We start from the raw sequence: 18,846 nt of genomic DNA on the forward strand, positions 1-18,846 counted from the left end.
AGAAAACGTGCATGTATGCAAAGTGTAGGAAGCCGTTCACACGTGAGCGGATGAGAGAGCTTAGATGATCGTGTATGCCTAATGTGTACATGTATAGTACAAATGACGGTGGTCTCCTCCGGACCACCGTCAGAGAGAGAAACGGGAGGTTTCTCTCTCTCTCTCTCTCTCTTCCGAACGAGAAGTTTCAGGGAGGTTAATCAAGGACGTTCCCGGTTGGCTACCCTACATATGGGGAGGGGGAAAAGTGAGCTCCCGAACAACACTCTGCAATGTGGTGAACGCGGTCTAAATTATGTATCCGGGAACTCAAAGAGGTGCGACGCAACGCGCCAACGAATTTATCTCGCATTTACCGCTAAATCGCCACTCAATTTTATGTCCTGAATAAAATTCGCTTCGGTCGCTCCAGATGTGCGCGTCGAGGCCGTCGTTCGTGCTCTTCCGAAAGGACCTCGAGTGCCCTCCAGATGAAAACTCGCACGGGAAGAGACGGCGCGCAAAATTGCCCCGCTACTGGCCGCTCGAGGCACCTTGCGTGTACTCGCAAGCTGCTTTCACGCTCGAAAAAAAAAAAAAAGAATAACATATTTTATGTAGCACGTACGTATTGAGCAACAGAAAGCTGCATCGGGAGTTTCCTTGACGCTCTCCAATTTTCTCATTGACACTTTTCATCTAATTCTGATATTTTAGAAGTTGATTAATTAATTAAGGCTAATTATCTAAGTAGGCGGAGTGAAAAATATAGTTTGAGTATCTCCAAGCGAACGCAAACAACGTTACCTTTGTTGTTTCCAGCTACGTGGCATTTCCATATTTTTAAACTCTGGCCAAATTTAGCTGGGACACCCTGTATATGACGTAGACGTACAACTATAACACAGCTGCGCATATTCATAACATGCACTCTTCTGGATAACACTATAATTAACACCCAACATTACAAAGAAACTATCAATACAACAGCGTGAACAAAACAGCCCTACCACTTCTATGTTTTATATCGCGGTGGATGATGACCTCTTATGGCAAGCTCTCTAAAACCTGACGGCGACAAAAAGTCACCCACTTTGCTCGAGCTAATCAAGTTTTACTGCATCTATTGCAGTCTAGCATTCTGCACACCTCTCTGTATACCAAGTGTGATTAACAGTACACGGGGCAATCTAACAGATATCCACGGTCATTGCGCCATCTCTACGGTATATAAGTGAGGACTGCACATCTTCGCTATTACTGTGAACAAAAAGCCAGCAGAGGCCTCTAAGCGTCAACGTTTGTTTTATCTTTCTTTACCTTTTCCTTATTTTGGCGAGTGTTTGGTTTCTTATTCGTTCAGTAATCTGTTTCTCCATTGAGAGAGAGGGAGAAAAAAAAGGAAAGCAAAAACCTCTATCACTATACTGTATACCTACCTATCAGGGGCGTATACTCAGGGGGAGGGGGGGCGCTTATGGGGCTTCAGTACCCCCGCCCTCCAAAATTTTTTTCGTGCTATCATATGCACCGCCGACCAAAACAACCCACGGCGCCGGAAATCGTTCTGGATTTTGTCTAGAATGTCTTTTTCACGCTCGAAATTACTTTTCAGCGCCAACATTGTGAAATCGGGCTGGTTTCCTGGCAACGCCCATGCACCGGGACTCACATAACGCAAGGAGCCCCATCCGAGCACAAAGTTTTAAGGGCATTTTGATGGTGAGCGGGCTCCTCGCGGCACCTCGAGGAGGCCGCGTAATCTACGGACCGCGTGGATATCAATTCTGTAACTTTATGGGTATGAAGTTCTCATAAACTTTTGATGGGAAAGACGCATTGACATTTCCAAAGTCGTGCATTACATTTTCGATTCCGGAACTTTCTGCACGGGTGTAATGCTGTTATAAACATTTGACGCCAAATGTGCATCAACTTTTCTAAAGTCGTACATCGGACCATACAACGAGACAAGCCAAATCAACACACTATCAGACATGTTGACAAAGCATGCAGCGAGGTCCGATGAGACGAAGCGTTGTGGTGGTTCATTTGTGCCGTCATGTCACAGAAAAGAATACCAACATTTTTTTTTACCTGCGCCAAAGCATCCATGTCAAGACACTAAAGCCAGCAAAGGTAACTACGTTCTTATTTATTTTTCTACTTTGACTTTTATTCGCGAGGACCACATTAAGCCTCTTCAATTTTCTTGTTCTGGCTACCCGCGGGATGCCAGAGCCAGCCAGAGCCCATGCGTTTTTTTTTTTTTTCGCGATCACCGCGCGGCGCACTTCGGTGCGCGTTCGTTTTTGTCTGGCCGCGCGGATTTTGCCTGGCAGAGTTTGCCTGACAGAGTCAAAGAAACAACGGTCGTTTGCCGCCGTCATTGTGGGGACTCGACGTATTGCAACGCTTTCGCTCGAGCGCAACCTCCCCGGAGAGTCTTGTCTCGACGGTGCAAGGTACCGAGCAATTAATAATTATGGGGTTTTACGTGCCAAAACCACTTTCTGATTATGAGGCACGCCGTAGTGGAGGACTCCGGAAATTTCGACCACCTGGGGTTCTTTAACGTGCACCTAAATCTAAGTACACGGGTGTTTTCGCATTTCGCCCCCATCGAAATGCGGCCGCCGTGGCCGGGATTCGATCCCGCGACCTCGTGCTCAGCAGCCTAACACCATAGCCACTGAGCAACCACGGCGGGTAAGGTACCGAGCAGTATGCGTATGGTTCTCTGTGGGCCAAGCGTCTCACGTTTTCTTCGGTATTCCTTAGGGAGCCACATTAGGTGCCCAAAGTAGGCATTAGATTGTGGCCAACATAGTTTCCTTCGCGTTCTCTTTTTTTTTTTTTTTTTTTTCACGTCGGTACGTGCCCCAACCCCACAAGAGAAAAAAAAAAAGAAGACGTTGCGGCGCAGCGAATTGCCGCATGACCTTAGAATTCTGCGATCTGTGAATATGTGATTGCCCAACATATTTATTTGCCTCGTTTGACGCATTATATATAGTGACTCTATCTTAGATATGTAGATTTATTGGAGACTTATACGTATATTTAAATATCTTGTTGCGACGTTTTCTGTATACGTGCAGTGAATTAACTTTGTTTCCGGTGGCACTTTCTTGCCTTTTATCAAGCTTTATCTTCGCATTTGTATATTCCATTGTATCTTCGCATTTCTAATGTACGAGGGCGAGTCAAATGAAAGTGAGCCAAGCCACCCCGCGCAATAATGGTTCGGTTCATTGTCTGCGAGGCATGCGCGCAGCACACTAGGCATCTCTCATTTACAGAAGTGACACGCAGGTGTGACTATAAAGGTTCTTTAATGCTCTCATAGACTGGGTTGAACATGGTTGGGTGACATAATGGACGCTCCAAAATTTGAACAGCGTGTCGTCGTGAGGTTTCTGACAGCTGAAGGTATTTCCCAAAAGGAAAGTAGTCGCCGTATGGCTGCCGTGTGCGTTGAACATTGTATTTCATTGGCCACTGAGAAGCGTTGGAGCGAACGGTTCAAAGAAGAATGTGAAAGTTGCAGAGACGACCCAAGACCGGGCCAAAGCCACAGTGAAATCCCCCTCAACGAAATTGCAAAGGTTGATGAGCTGATTAGACAAGAACGGAGGATAAGCATCGATGAGCTGGCAGAGCGCGTGAACATCAGTCACGGTTCGGTTCACACCATAATTCATGAACATCTCGGTTATCGGCTCTTGTCTGCGCAATGTATGCCCAAGATTTTGAACCACCACCAGAAGACGGAGAGGTTCGGCGCTGCCTTGACTCATCTGATCCGGTATCCCAATGTGGTGACGACCTCTTGTTTGCAATCGTCACCGCGGACGAATCATGGTGCCACTACTACGAGTCTGAAACGCGACGGCAAAGCTTACAGTGGAAACATTCGAATTCACATCGCCTAAAGAAAGCAAAAGGCCGCCTTTTCCGCCGGGAAGGTGTTGTCGACTTTTTTTTTTTTTTTCGATCGTCAGGGGCCATTACTGACCGAATTTGCTGAACCTGGAGAGACTACCAATCATTTCTGATATTGTGAAACGCCGGATCGGCTGCGTGTCGCAATCAAGAACAAACGACGTCGAAAATTGACGAATGGGGTCATCTTGCTCCATGACAATGCCCGTCCCCAAGTCGTTGATGTGGTTAACACAAAACTGGCAAATTTCAAGTGGGAAACGCTGCAACGTCCGCAATACTGCCCAGACCTGTCGCTTTGCGACTTCTACAATTTGGCGCAATCGAAAAAAACAGCTCAAGTGAACCAGCAGATTCGTGTCGGACGATGACGTGAAAGGGTCGGCTACAGACTTTTTGAAGCAGCAACCCAAGGAGCTTTATGAGACGGGAATCACGCGACTCGTTAGTCAGTGGGACAAATGTCTCAATGCATATGGAGGCTACTTTTAAATAGAGTGCCCCATTTGTCATATACTCGCATTGGCTCACTTTCATTGAACTCGCCCTGTTATATTTTGGAAAACTGGTGCTTTTTACATGTCCTCTCTGTAGCGACTACAATTTCCTTGCAATTACACACAATACACGACCGGTGACAGCTGCTCCTGCGCAATACATTAGAACAAGGGACAGCGTCATCGACATTTTCTCCCTGGCCGTTGCATATGTACAAAAAAATGTAAACAATATTTGTACTCAACTTCTTCATTTCAACGCCTTTACATTTTTCATTTCAGCGGCATGCACTGCTTTGCTGGTTTCGAACGGATATAGTTCTGAGGTTTGTGTGATTATTTTCTTTACTTATTAAGTACACAAAAAACATGGAAGCATTGATATCGGTTACTTCGGGCACAACTTTTGGGACATACGAGTATATTCTTTTATGAAAAAAAAAATAATATTTTACTTGTCTTGACAGAGCGTAGCGTTCAATAATTCGTTTGCAGTTCATCTTTGGCAATTGCAATGCAGTTATTATTCATGTATTTTATCCCTCAACAGATTCTATAAGGAGGAGGCCGAGCTGCGACGTGAGACCCCCCCGAACAAGATTTCTGGCTACGCCACTGCTACCTATGGCTATGCCTGTAATGACTCGGACTCTGTCGATCTCTTCCCTGCTTCATTTTCTTTTTCACCAGTTAACCCTCTCGTCAGGTGTTAAGCCAACGCTTCCGAAAAGTGGGCGTTTCACACGGTGCCGGCGCCAGTCCTGCGGCTGGCTGAATATCTCGGAATATTCCGCCACAATGAGCCGAGTCGTCTCTGGACTCTCGCTTCAGCAACAACGTGTGCTTCGTGCCGTCTATCGGCGCGGAATTCCCCAGTGCACGCAACAAAGGAACGCAGAGAAAGCACAAAACGGCGTGCGCCGACAGGCAACCGTATAGTATAGCTGCCTCCGGAAGCGACGCATGCAGTCCATCAAGCCTGAAGCCGCGGGATCGCGAAAGGGCGCTATATAACGTGATGTGGAAAAAAAGTACGCGCATGTGGTGATCGCATATGCGGCCGAGGGAAAGTGATGTTCCAGGCACGGTTGCACACGAATCCGCAGTTTTCTGCGAGAAATGACTTCGCGTCTGCATTTCTGTTCTGCGAGCTGGCGCGTGGCTACTTACGCGAGGAAGCTGCAAAAGTAAAGAAGAAAAGGAAAAGAAGAAATTCGCGCAGCTAGCTCATCCGCCGCTATACGGGGTGTGGGTCACGGGAGATGAAGGTGAAATGGTGAGACGCAAGATTGTCGCCGCGGCGCAGAACGTTCGCGCACACGAACAAAATCCCCCCCCCCCCCCCCCCCCCCCCACAAACACCGCCTCCCTCGCCACCTCCTCTCGATGAAGGAGGAGACGGCGGCAAACGGATGCCAGTGCGGCGGCGTGACGTCAATGGTGACGTCAACGGAGACCGTACTTCCCGTTGAACTCAAGGACGTGCAAGCGATCGGGCGCGCCGCTGCCACCACCTCCGCCCGACGCGCTGCTGGCCGACGGTGATGCAAAACAGTGGGCCGCGCTAGCTGGAGCGCCGGGACACACGCTGTGTGCGAGGTTTAGTCCATTATACTGTCGCGTTGTGCGCGACCCAGACACACGTACCACCAGCGCTGCTAGTCTATAAAGGGGTCGCCTAGCTTACGACGACGATGACACGCCCACGTCGCGCGATTTCCGCTTTCTCATTGGTCCGTCTGGGAACGCACCCGCGCAACAAGTCCCATCTCTCTCTCTCTCTCTCTCTCGATAGCGCAGGACGATGGGATAGCTGTCTACCGAGCTAGAGTTAAGCAATATCCTAAAGGCATCCGCCGCCAGCGTTCGACGAACTTTTCCATCGCCAGCAAGGATAACCTTCATTTCACCCTTACGTAAGGCATGGGGTCACATCAACATATAATTTGCATAATACATAATCGAGTATATGAATGAAGAAATACGTTAGAATCATGGGAACCTTGAAGCGCTATCTTAGCATATAGAAAGAATACCAACGCTGAAGCACTAAAGTGGGGGGGGGGGGGGGGGTTCACGTGCCAAAACCACAATCTGATTATGAGGCACGCCGTAGTAGTGGACTTCGGATTAATTTTGACCGCCGGGTTCTTTAAGGTATACGGCCATATAAAAGCACACGAGCATTTTCGCATTTCGCCCTCATCGAAATGCGGCCGCCGCGACCGGTAATCGCACCCGCAACCTCGTGCTTAGAAGCACGCGACGCCATAACCATGCACAAAGCCACCGCGGCGGGTGCTGAGGCCCTTTCTCCGCACTGCTCGATGCAAAGTGTTTGCAACATGTGTCCACATAACAGCCGCAATGTTACCTGTTCGGCGTAACGGCGCTGCACGCCGTATAGAGCCGCTTCACCGCGTCGCTTTCAGCACACCGCTCCACCAAACACCGCACGCGGTGCGGCCGGCGTATGCGCTCGAACCGCACACCGCTCCGCTCGCCTGCAGCACGCGTGCGGTCGTACGAAGAACTGTACATGTCGCGCACAGGAGCACAAATTTCGCTTTACACTGGGTCCGCACGCAAGCACGGTATAACGAAAGTTGTGCACCTGCGAGCGACATGGGCAGTTTTTCGCACAACCGCACGCGTGCGGCAGGTGAGCGGAGCGGTGCGCGGTTCGAGCGTACGTTGGCTGGGGTTTTATGTGCCAAAACCACGATTTGATTATGAAACGGTCCCCTCGCTTAGCGAAGTGTGTCCATTTCGGGAACTACAGCAATGCACGTGTCACTTTTCCAACATGCGACGCTTGTGGCTACGGTCCAGAGACCTTCGTCGCCGAGAACATATCGAGTGCAGTTGCACGATCTGTAACGCAGTACGAAGAGGGCGCTAGTCGTCGTAGCGGCGACAAACGCACAAGAAGGTGGCCAGAAAAAGCAGCCGAAAGAAGCATCCGAATGAACCTTTATGCACGCATACGGCACGCAGAAATTGCCCGGTGTCTAATTTTCAATTTCGTGAACGACATCGTCCGTTGAAATTTCGAAATACTGTAACAAGTACCGTCCCGGGAAAATTGGAAGTGCAGCGTGCGGGCGAAAGCGTAATAGTGTCACAAAGCTATATATATGCGGCTCGTGTATGAAATTGCTCTTAAAGAAAACACTAAAATACTAATACAAATGTCAAGGCAGTTTGTGCGAACGCACAGCAAACGGAAAGGATATTCACACAAAGACAACTAATTATAAGAAGCAAAATGAACTAGGCGTTCATGACAAGCTCCAAAGATCACTGTAACTGGCAATAATAATTGTCACCGTGTCATCGTTACATAGAGACATCATGGGAATTGCAGAAATGTCGGCAGCGAGGTTCGACGCTGGAGCTCTGAGCAGGCAGCGACCGTCAACAGCGGTGGTGGTGGTAATAACTTTATTGCACACAGGGGAGTTGCGTACACGCAGGTCCTTGGGCCCCCGCACGGCCCCACTGCACTCAAACGTTCATGTCCCGGAGGCTCATGACGCTGGCAGCCCGGCCTGTGGCGATGGCTTGCTTGGCCGCGTCCTCGGAGCGCAGTAGGGTCTCCCTAGCCTCCCAAGTATAGTAAGGTGCTCCAGGCCCCGCGGGGGAGGATCCGCCGGGCAGAGGAAAAGAATGTGATCGAGAGTGGCTTTGGGGTGGTGGCAGAGGGTACAGGAGGGGTCGGTGTGGACGTGGTGATAGCGCGAGCGTATACAAGGGGAGGGTAAGGTGCGTGTTTGGAGCCGCCTCCAAAGTGTCTGGTGATAATTGTCGAGGGAGGGATGGGGTGGGGGGTAGAGCCGACGCTCGGCTTTGCAGGCTTGCGTCAGTTCACTGAATGAATGCATGCGCTCCCGTGAGAACCCTGGATCGGAGGCCGCCGGTGCCCGGTTGAGAGAACAACGGGCTAAAACGTTGGCAGCCTCGTTTCCAGGATTCCCATGCAGAGTGGGCAGGCACCCATATGAGCTCCATGTGGCGGGGCAGGTGTGCAGCGAGGGAGTTCAGTATGCGAAATGCAGGGACGTGAACTCTCCCGCGAGCAAAATTTAGTATCGCAGTTGTAGAGTCCGATAATATATACCGGGCCTCCGTGCGCGTAATAGCTAGGGCAATGGCGGCCTCTTCAACCTCCGTTGTACGACAGCAGAGCCAATTTTAAAGCGAAGCTTTCTTTGCTTCTTCTTCCGATTTTCCGGGCGCTGCTGCTGTGATAGTCTTGCCGAGCGGGCCGCTGAGTTTCTTGCAACACCACTAGATGGCGCTCGCCTCCGCGCGTCGCGGCCGGCACCGCTGCGGCAGCGTTGCACCGTTTGTACGTGTGACACGCGCTGTGTTTGCTTTCCTGTGCGACAAAAGTGCAGGTGCTGGGCTGTGGAGGTCGCGTGGTGGGCTGTGATAGCGTAAACATCAATTGCAATGGTCCATAGCCTGAAGCGAGCGCTCGGAGTAGCGTCTCAACGCGTGCTAGCCACGTGTACAGAAGGAGCACGTAAACAGGCGCCAGCAAAATCGCTCTAAAGCGTGCACTCAGCGTCGAGGACAAAACAGGCCCGAAAGAAGCGTCACGCGGAACAGGCGCGTATTCACTACGCAGCGAAATGTTGTGCAGACTGCGAATCTATGTACATAATGTACACATACAATTACACTAATTCAATTACGTATAACCCCACAATCCAATTAAAGTTTGACACTTCTACCACGATGCGGTGTGCCATATCAGGCAATGATAATGCTCAACCTTCTCAGACAATATGAACAATGACGCACAACAACGCCTCAAGCAAACACGTCTACATGTGTGTTCTGTGGACTATACACGCAGACAAACAGCAGTGGTGCAGGCAAGGTAACGTGTAATATCAACTCACCACTCTCGTATTGCACTAAACGCCAAAGAAACTACACATTCGCCGCCAACATCGCCGCTAATTAACGTCAATCAAAGGAGACAGCATACAAAGCATCGCTTACACCGATTCCCACAGTGCGTGGGATCGCCGATTACGTTTCCTTGGCAAATTCGCATGGATGGAGCTGTACTCAAGGCACACACCGAGAATCGAAATAACAGCCGACGGGTCGCCGCCACAGAAACACGGTGCTTCAGCTGCATCCACACGCAACAATGGGAAGACATTTGCGCTACAAATGTTTTAGCCGAGCTTTAGCGAGAGAGAGATAAAACTTTAGTATGTCCTTGATGGGGGTTCAGGGGTGGCGGGGGTCGGGAGACTAACCCCCAATACTCCCCCTTCCTCAGACGGCGGCCAGTCCTTGCTTTCTGGCGGCGTCTTCGGCCATCCGGACGGCCCGGAGCTGCTCCTCTGGGTCCAAGCTGAGCAGCAATGTCTCCCACTGCTCGGCCGTAGTTATGATGCGTGTGTTAGTGCGGGAGGTGTTGGTGGGTGAGGCTTTGGGGCATTGCCACATAATATGATCGAGATATTCGATGCAAACAGGGCAACCCTCGCTGTATGTTGACGTGCACTCGATTTCTTGCCTGCCCGCACGACGACGTCACACTTAACCTTGGCGTTAATGGCTTCTCAAGCCAACCACTGTTTCCATTAGAACGCACAGAATTTCCCCAATGCCTGTCACATATAATCACCCCGCGAGCCAAGCGGGCTCCAGTTCCATCGACACACGCACCTCTGGCATACTTAAATCCCGAATGCGCGCGCCTGGCACGCTACTGCACAGCTGTGGTCGTTAATCACATGCTCCACACGTCACTATAGAGAGCCACAAATGGGCCTTCGTCCTTGTTGCTTCCCGAGGAGGCTCTGCTCCCGGCGAGGTCTGCCGATGCGTGCGTCTCCTCATTGACGTCCGCATTTATAGCCAGATTCGTGTTCAACATACAACCTTCACCAATCGCGAGAAGCCACGATCAACTGGTTCCTATACTAGATTATTCTTTTTTTCTGGGAAACGTGTTGTGAACGGTATCGTTCGTAATAGCTAGCATATAAGCCGGAACTTTCTTTTATTCTTGCTTAATTCTACCACTCCCCTCTGTAATGCCTTCGGGCATTGGTTATACTAATGGATTAAATGAACTGATGACTACCTTATTAGAGCTTTCCTCGTTCAACCGCCTCATGGTATATGATGCGTGGTCACTCTAGAACTTCTTGATTTTTTTTTTTCTCACACATATACTGTAGCCCAATATATATAGCTATAGTAGGAAATTCTTAATCGAGATGTCGTAGCTGGAAGCCTTAGTCTGCCATCGCTATCTCTCTTTGCTCGCGTTATATAGTTATTTAATACGCGTGTGTGTTCGCTATGACTTTGGGATGGTGGGATATGACAGAGGGCTCATCAGTATTACCAAATTTCCCATGCAGTGACAATTAATAAACAACAGCAATATGCTGGCCAAGTGGGTGTACTTGCTGTGACATACACCTGGCTGCCGTGGTATCGTAGTGGTGTTGCGCTGCTACGTCTGAAAACGCGGGATAAAATCCCGGCCGCATTTTGATGGGACCGAAATGCAAAAACGCCCGGGCACCGTTCATTCGGTGCAGGTTAATGAACCTAAGGTGGTCAAAATTAATGCGGAGTCCCCCCACTACGGCGTGCCGCCTCATCCCATCGTGGTTCTGGCACGTAAAACCACATGATTATATATTTTCTTTCGTTGACACATATTTGATGCTCAAAGAACGCATACAAGCCACAAACACGAAAGAAGAAAACAATACGCGGTGTGTGTGTGTGTGTGTGTGTGTGTGTGTGTGTGTGTGTGTGTGTGTGTGTGTGTGTGTGTGTGTGTGTGTGTGTGTGTGTGTGTGTGTGTGTGTGTGTGTGTGTGTGTGTGTGTGTGTGTGTGTGTGTGTGTGTGTGTGTGTGTGTGTGTGTGTGTGTGTGTGTGTGTGTGTGTGTGTGTGTGTGTGTGTGTGTGTGTGTGTGTGTGTGTGTGTGTGTGTGTGTGTGTGTGTGTGTGTGTGTGTGTGTGTGTGTGTGTGTGTGTGTGTGTGTGTGTGTGTGTGTGTGTGTGTGTGTGTGTGTGTGTGTGTGTGTGTGTGTGTGTGTGTGTGTGTGTGTGTGTGTGTGTGTGTGTGTGTGTGTGTGTGTGTGTGTGTGTGTGTGTGTGTGTGTGTGTGTGTGTGTGTGTGTGTGTGTGTGTGTGTGTGTGTGTGTGTGTGTGTGTGTGTGTGTGTGTGTGTGTGTGTGTGTGTGTGTGTGTGTGTGTGTGTGTGTGTGTGTGTGTGTGTGTGTGTGTGTGTGTGTGTGTGTGTGTGTGTGTGTGTGTGTGTGTGTGTGTGTGTGTGTGTGTGTGTGTGTGTGTGTGTGTGTGTGTGTGTGTGTGTGTGTGTGTGTGTGTGTGTGTGTGTGTGTGTGTGTGTGTGTGTGTGTGTGTGTGTGTGTGTGTGTGTGTGTGTGTGTGTGTGTGTGTGTGTGTGTGTGTGTGTGTGTGTGTGTGTGTGTGTGTGTGTGTGTGTGTGTGTGTGTGTGTGTGTGTGTGTGTGTGTGTGTGTGTGTGTGTGTGTGTGTGTGTGTGTGTGTGTGTGTGTGTGTGTGTGTGTGTGTGTGACGTACGTTTTGCGTTCGTCGAAATCGTGCTGAGTTGCCAAAGTTCTACTACAGGCAGACCCACCTCGCGAAGTTTTCCGCCCGTGTAAAAGTTCCGGAGGTAACAAATTGTTGGCTCTCCCGTAATCGATAGCAGAAACTTCAGCGTAGTGGAAGTTACAGCTTGAGTGATATCGTGAACAAAGAATTGCAAGAACTCAGAAACAGAAAATTTTTGTAAAAGCTTTTTTGGGAAGTAACTGGCGTAATGCGGTCTTGACTGGTTGCCCGGATAATCTCGTTTGAATGCCCGGATAAGGGCTCTGGCTTTTGGCTCAAGGTCACTTGAAGGTCGCCGACAACGGGAGCTAAAAGTATTTCATGCTTAACAAACCGATGACCAGGCCTCAATTATGTTTCGACCCGCATGTATAAGGTCCTGCTAGCACACCTGTTATGTCCAAGTAAAACTCTTGCTTGGGCTAGTTGGTTCATGCTTGAAGTAGTAAAGGCAAGGCGCAGAAGACCAGCAGGACTCAGGAAGAAGAACACAAACGACAGGACCGGCGCCTGTCGTCGGCGCCATTATGCGTGCCCAGTTGCGCCGAGCTGGTGCTTCAAGCTGTGCCGGTACCGTATTGTCGGTAAGATATACAGACCATTAGCAGACTGTACGGCCCATTAGCAGGCGCGCTGACACTTAGCAACAACGGTTCGCTAAAACCACATATTCTTCGTGCTTTCCAGATACCAGCGATGCCAGTACATCGCGCGATAGACGCGTTGAGCCACAACAGCAGTGCTCAAATCTCTCTAGATTACGTGGCAGCTCCTTCGCGCTGTAACGTATCCTTGAATGAGCCTTGAAACAGCTTCGTTGCCATAGCAACGAAAGCACTGCTAGTCTTCTTTCGGGACACTGGCTTGAACAGACTTACAAGATGCTCGTTAACGGTTGTGCTTGTTACTTGTGCATGTGCGCCATTTGGCGCACCACCCTGGAGTAGCATGCTATATATTAGGCTCGTGGCGAGTCAAACATCAGCCATTAAAGAATGCCAGTCTCTCTAAGCCGCAACTCCAAATCCCGCCTGTCATGACCGTGACGTCATTAAAGGAAGGCACACATCTCCCATTGAAAAACACGAGCCTTCTCGTGTGACGTCTTCGCCGAAAGACCACAGGCGACCTGCCGTATTCACTAAGTGCTGCTCGGAAGCGAGCGTGCGCAGATGTTGGCATAAGGTCGTGCCGCTATCCGTACAGTGGCGCACCAGGTCGCACAATATGTATAAGCGCAGGAGCAAACAGAACGAGAGGCATGGTTCAAAGCGACGACGAGTGCGCGCACGCGCGTGCTTCTGCCGAGTGAAGAACCTTGATTTCGCTCGTACATATCGTGTTACGGCATTACAAACTCAGCTACGAACGGGCAAAATAAAAAAGAGAATGTCGGGATCATCGCGAGAGAGAGAGAGAGGTCGTCGCTCCCTCCCCACGTGCTGTAGCCCGCAGGCACGCTCTCATACGAGGTAGTGACGTCGGCAGATACCGTGAAGTGGATACATTTGAAATTGAGAAAGGACGCAGCTGGCAGAAACGCGATCCCGATTGGGGTCACGCTGCGAGCAGGAAAAGACTTCGGGGATGGTAGTGTCCTCTCCGCTGCCTTTCTCCTTTCGTCCACTGACGCACATTGTCGCGTCACGCGCAGATGACATTTTGTTCCGAGTATAAGTGCATTTCGCTCCCGGCGCCAAGGCCCTGAGAAAGGCTCGAGAAACCGACCGCGTCTTTTCATATATACCTCTGCTGTTATACCGGAGAACTACGGCATTAATTAATAGCGCCATACGATGTCACCTCGTTCCTCTGACCGGGGATCAGGGCCACCGGCAACGAAGGCATCGAGCGTTAAAAAGCCACCGAGGAGAAGCGATAGGTTGACAAAAATCGGTTCGCCGCACCTTTGTAGTGCCAAGCTGGTCAGACTGACTGACAGCGGAAGTCTCGTTTTCCAGAAAGGACGCAACAGCGGAAGGGCAGGTCGCGACGAAGCCGTGGTATATCTATAGGGTGCCTCGAAGCGGCACTGGCATCGAGGCACCCTATATAGGTATATCCGTACTATAACTTTCCGTATGCCTGATCTCCGAGATCGGAGAGCGCGCGCCACCCGATGTCGGAGGTCACGCGTATGTTACGCATTCTGGCAGCGTCTTCGTCCGGTTGTTAACGGGTATCAAAAAAGAAACATCGCGTCGCGCCCGATAGTCCTGCGAGCACCGGCTGGATGAAAGCGTATACTGACACAAGGTGGAGCACCTATAGAAAAAGGTGGGCTTCCCGCGGTGGTGGGGAGCCTCGTCTGCCAGGTTGGAGGCACACCGATTGATTCCATGTTTTCGACTGGCTGTAAGGTTGGTGCTGCATCCCCAGTACAGCTATTCTTCTTCTGCCACAGTGGAAGCGGAAAACGCATTAGAGCTCCATCGCTTTCTCATCGCTTCCTTCACTTTCTCAAAAGGAGAACAAAAAGAATAAGTCGACTGTAAAGGCAGTGCGATGAGGAGTAAGCGTTGCCTGAGCAGTAAGCAGTTGATGTTCAGCCAGAGGTATCGGTTAAGATGGTCTTAGGCGCTTTAGAGACGAGTGCGCAAGCGAGTGGACACGCACCACAGCTATAACTTCGACAAACGCTTAATTAGAAACAGGTGCACAAATTTTGAGGCATGCAAATGACACTCGTGCGCAGGCACTTCACGTCCATGCGCATACATGCGCAGGGATGTCTCACCGACAGGGCCCTCAACGCTTGTCTTCTTCACGTGCGTCTCCTCCTTTTCGGTGGCGTAAATTTACATCCAAAATAGTGAACGACTGAACGTTTGCTTCTGGTATAGCCGATGCGCGCGACCACCTCTTTCCGCCCGCAACAACATATATATGCCAGGAACGTCAGTGCCGATAACTATAGAAGCTAGAAGAAATAGTTGCAAACTCATAATTAGGACAGAGGAGAGGGAAATCATACGGGCACCTAATTTTAGAACAGCAGCAGCTAAACAAAGAAGGTGCTCCTGGGGGGCAGTTTTGAACGAAAAGGTATATATCTATATATATATATATATATATACTAATATCATCTGCTTATCGCGTTCTAGAAAACTTTACCATTCGAGAAAGGCTAAATGTTCGCTGACAATAAATCCGTGAAATGTCCAGCGTGTTAAACTATAGCTTTACACTATACCCGATGCCTGAAGCGTACATTTTCGCGCGACATCCAAAACACCGCCCTTTTCGCCGAGGTATATATAAGGACCGGAGGGGACCGCGCCTTCTACGCAACATTACCGTCGTCTTGTCCAAGTCACCTGGTGTTCCTTTAATTATGCACCCTAGCCCGCTCATTCGAGCAGCAGTTAACTTTCACCAAGACGTCACGTGCCACCGCCGAACGCCTCAAACGCACGCTGCGTGGAACACGCGCCACTTAAGACCGACTGCCACTTAAGACCGACCATATATAAAACACTGTCATCACCACCGACGGCGGAGATCGCGAACGATGAGCATGACGCACGCGTCTTCGCTCTTATATACGCGCGACCGTTTACAGCTCTGGTAATGGCAGTCATTTGCCGACGCGGGCGATGTCGCGCTACGAAGTCCGCGAAGGACAGAACTGGAAAAAAGGAACGAGAATACGTGACTACGGGCCATAAGCCAGCCTATATAATGCCAGCCTCAAACTGTATTCCGGCGAGGATGTAATTACGACAAAGGAGAAAGAGAGGGAGAGATGAGAGAGGTGAAACGTTAACAGCAAACGTCACCCTCCCTTCCGTGTGCTGCCGGTGTTAATAACAAGCCTATAAGGCCCTAATTCTAAATGAGCATGCTGAGAGGATATTTTCGGCTCTTCAATTTTTGCGTAAAGTGAACGCCCGGAGCCTCTAAACTCTGTGTACATGTAGTTTGGAAGTCCCGAATGTTTGTCTTTCATATCACCTCGTGTTACCATCCTTTGCTCATTGGACAATCGGCTGTTTGTGGAGAAGCCGGCGACACCACAGTTTCCAACATTTTCAATGACATCGGAATAAATCATTCCCTCACTTAAACTCTAGAAAAAAAAATTTTTGCGAACCTCGAAACGCCCTAAATATTTTGGCATACAATTTAGCTTTTTCTACAGCCAATTGCGGTTTTGTTCCGGATGTGTCGTGACGTCATGACGCAGAAGGTGATCACGTGGGAGGAGGATATTGTGACGTTTTGACATATCGCTCTAGCTCACCCTGTCGTCTGCTACATGCTGCTACAGTAGCATTCACAACGCGTAGCAGCACATAGGAGGCGACCTAGCGAGCGAGCCGCAGCGAGTGCTAGAACGTCGCAATATCGTGCTACCACGTGACCACTTTCCGCGTCATGACCTCACGACACAGTAGCCTCCTGGATAACGAAAGCAAAACAGTCGAACGTATCGTGTCAGCGCTCCTTTAAAAGGGCCGTGACATGGTGGTAGAACAATATTCTCAGCTTAATCATTGCAAACGAAACCACAGGAGCCAATGCAGTTCAACGGACAAATAAATAGACTGCGGCTCTGGGAGCATGCTCTAACCCGAACTTTCCATTTGAAATCGTTCCCTCCGGGCCCGTCCCACCAAAGCCGACAGCCATTTTGGCGCGGCTTGTGCAACTACTGTCAAAAAAGTGCGGTGCTGTGTCGTCTGGTCCAAAACATCCCGAAACCATGGGCGAACCATGCCGACATGGCCGGAGGACCACAGGCTGACAGGTGCAATCAACTGTACCACTACATGTGTGGCAGACAGTCATATCCAACAGAACAATTCAGTGGCGTAATCAAGACGAAAAAAGAAAAAGAAAAGACTGAAAGAGAGAGAAAGGATGGTTTTAAATGCGTCACGCGAAAATGGTGCAGCAATCGCCCTGTCAACCTCGACGACCCATTTAATTTGACACGTCTCAGCGGATCGCACTAGCGAATTTAATTTAATTCTGGGGTTTTAAGTGCCAGAACCACGGTTGCATTGTGAAGCACGCCGTTGCGGGGGACACCGGATTAATTTTGACCACCGGGGGATTTTTAACGGTTTGGCGTTTCTGCATCTCGCCCCCCGTCGAAATGCGGCCGCCGCGGCCGGGGATTCGATCCTGCGACCTCGTGCTTTAGCAGCCCAACACCGCAGCCGCTAAGCCACCGCGGCGAGTATCGCACTTGCGAGAGACGCTCACACGTACACGAACACGCACGCGCGCACATTCCGGACGACCTGACCATGTCAAAGATAGTTGACGTCTCTGACGTCAAACGAGGTTGCCCATGTAATCGAACAGCTGGGCGATTCATCGCGGCTAATATACAGGTGCCTGTTGTCCCAAGAGTTCAAGAACCCGTAGATAATAAAGTTCCCGACAAAAAAAAAAAAGAAGTACTGCACGTGGACCCGGCTCTAAAGAACGGGCTTATACGTCAAATATCATTGGATATATATCAGGTAATTCCATGCACCCAAAACGTCGCCTATAACGAATTTGAACTTTGGAGTGCATTCCTTATATAGAGATATATGACATATCTAAAGGAGAAAAGAAGCAAACGAAGCAATCAATTTTTATAAGAGACAGCTACACATGCAATTGGCAGTAATTGTTGCATGCACCTGGAACAGCTAGTCAGTGCCACTAAAAATGCCGACTCGACAGGATATCGTTTCCGATACGCTCCTGGCCCGCTTTCCAGCATGGGCGCGCACCCGAAAAAAAAAGAAAAAAGAAAAGAAAGCCCAAGCATGACAAGAAGCAATAAACCGATCCAACAGGCAGTGGTTATGCATGAACGCAGATATACACATTGCCTTGACGTGTCTTGTAAGCTATTATCGCCAAGAAATTTAGAAGAACGAAGCGTAACAATAATGCCAAGGGGGGAACGTCTGAAGCCACACGCACGAAGCTGGACGAAACCGGGTACTAACCACCGTTGCCATGGTAACTGAAAAATCATCCGCCGTGGTGGCGCAGTGACTTTTGTCGTCGCGCTGCTGAGCCCGAGGTTGCGGGATCGAATCCCGGGGCCTCGGCGGCCGCATATCGGTGGGAGCGAAATACAGAATCGGCAGTGTTCCGTTCATTGGGTGCAAAGTTAAAGAGAACCCCCCGGTGGTTGAAATTAACCCGGAGTCCCCACTCTACGGCGTGCCTGATAATCATATCAAGGTTCTATCCCAAAAAACACCAGAAAATTATTATTATTATTATTATTATTATTACTATTACTATTATTATTATTATTTTAGCTGAACGATCCAAACGTCAGTGTTTCCTAGTTCTCTGGTGCACTGTTCCAGTTTAGCCTTTCTACATTATAGTATGGGCAAACTCGGGCGAGTTGGTGGAAGTTCAAATTTGATAAGCAGCAGCGCTAACAGGAAAGGAACATCACTATTGTGTTGTGATCGTCTTTCTTGTTTTGCTTTGTCTTGTTCTTGTTGTTGTTTCGACCTCGTATTTTTAGCGGTGCTTCTTGTAAAAATAGGCTTTCTACACAATAGGTTTCCCACAGGAAACTCCGCGCTGTATAAAGGCTAGTTTGGAGCAGTGCGCTTTGTCACCGCTCCAAGAATCGCTCGGCAGAAGCCAAACCTATAATAACGCAGGGTTCAGCTACACACAATGAAGCGTGTACATATCGGTCGGGTATACAGCGGCAATGGCTCCGACGTCGCAACTGTCCGTTGCGACGTCATTATCTCTATTTGTTTCACTGTTATTTTCTACTAATATATCTTTAGCGTTATCACTTATTCGATTATTTTTG

The 18,846-nt window shown here is 49.5% G+C and overlaps 1 protein-coding gene and 1 long non-coding RNA gene across 2 annotated transcripts in view; one reads left to right on the top strand and one right to left on the bottom strand.

Moving 5' to 3' along the window:
* The window catches only part of LOC126533113 (inositol-trisphosphate 3-kinase B-like), a 256,065-nt gene that overhangs the window by 134,982 nt on the left and 102,237 nt on the right, over window positions 1-18,846 (bottom strand). The gene's annotated exons all lie outside the window — the stretch shown is intronic.
* On the top strand, window positions 2,341-4,868 carry LOC129385297 (uncharacterized). The gene is made up of 2 exons (XR_008612875.1): window positions 2,341-2,444; window positions 2,694-4,868. It is a non-coding gene; the product is annotated as an uncharacterized lncRNA (long non-coding RNA).

The sequence above is a fragment of the Dermacentor andersoni genome, chromosome 7 (assembly GCF_023375885.2).
Source record: "Dermacentor andersoni chromosome 7, qqDerAnde1_hic_scaffold, whole genome shotgun sequence".
NCBI lineage: Eukaryota > Metazoa > Arthropoda > Arachnida > Ixodida > Ixodidae > Dermacentor > Dermacentor andersoni.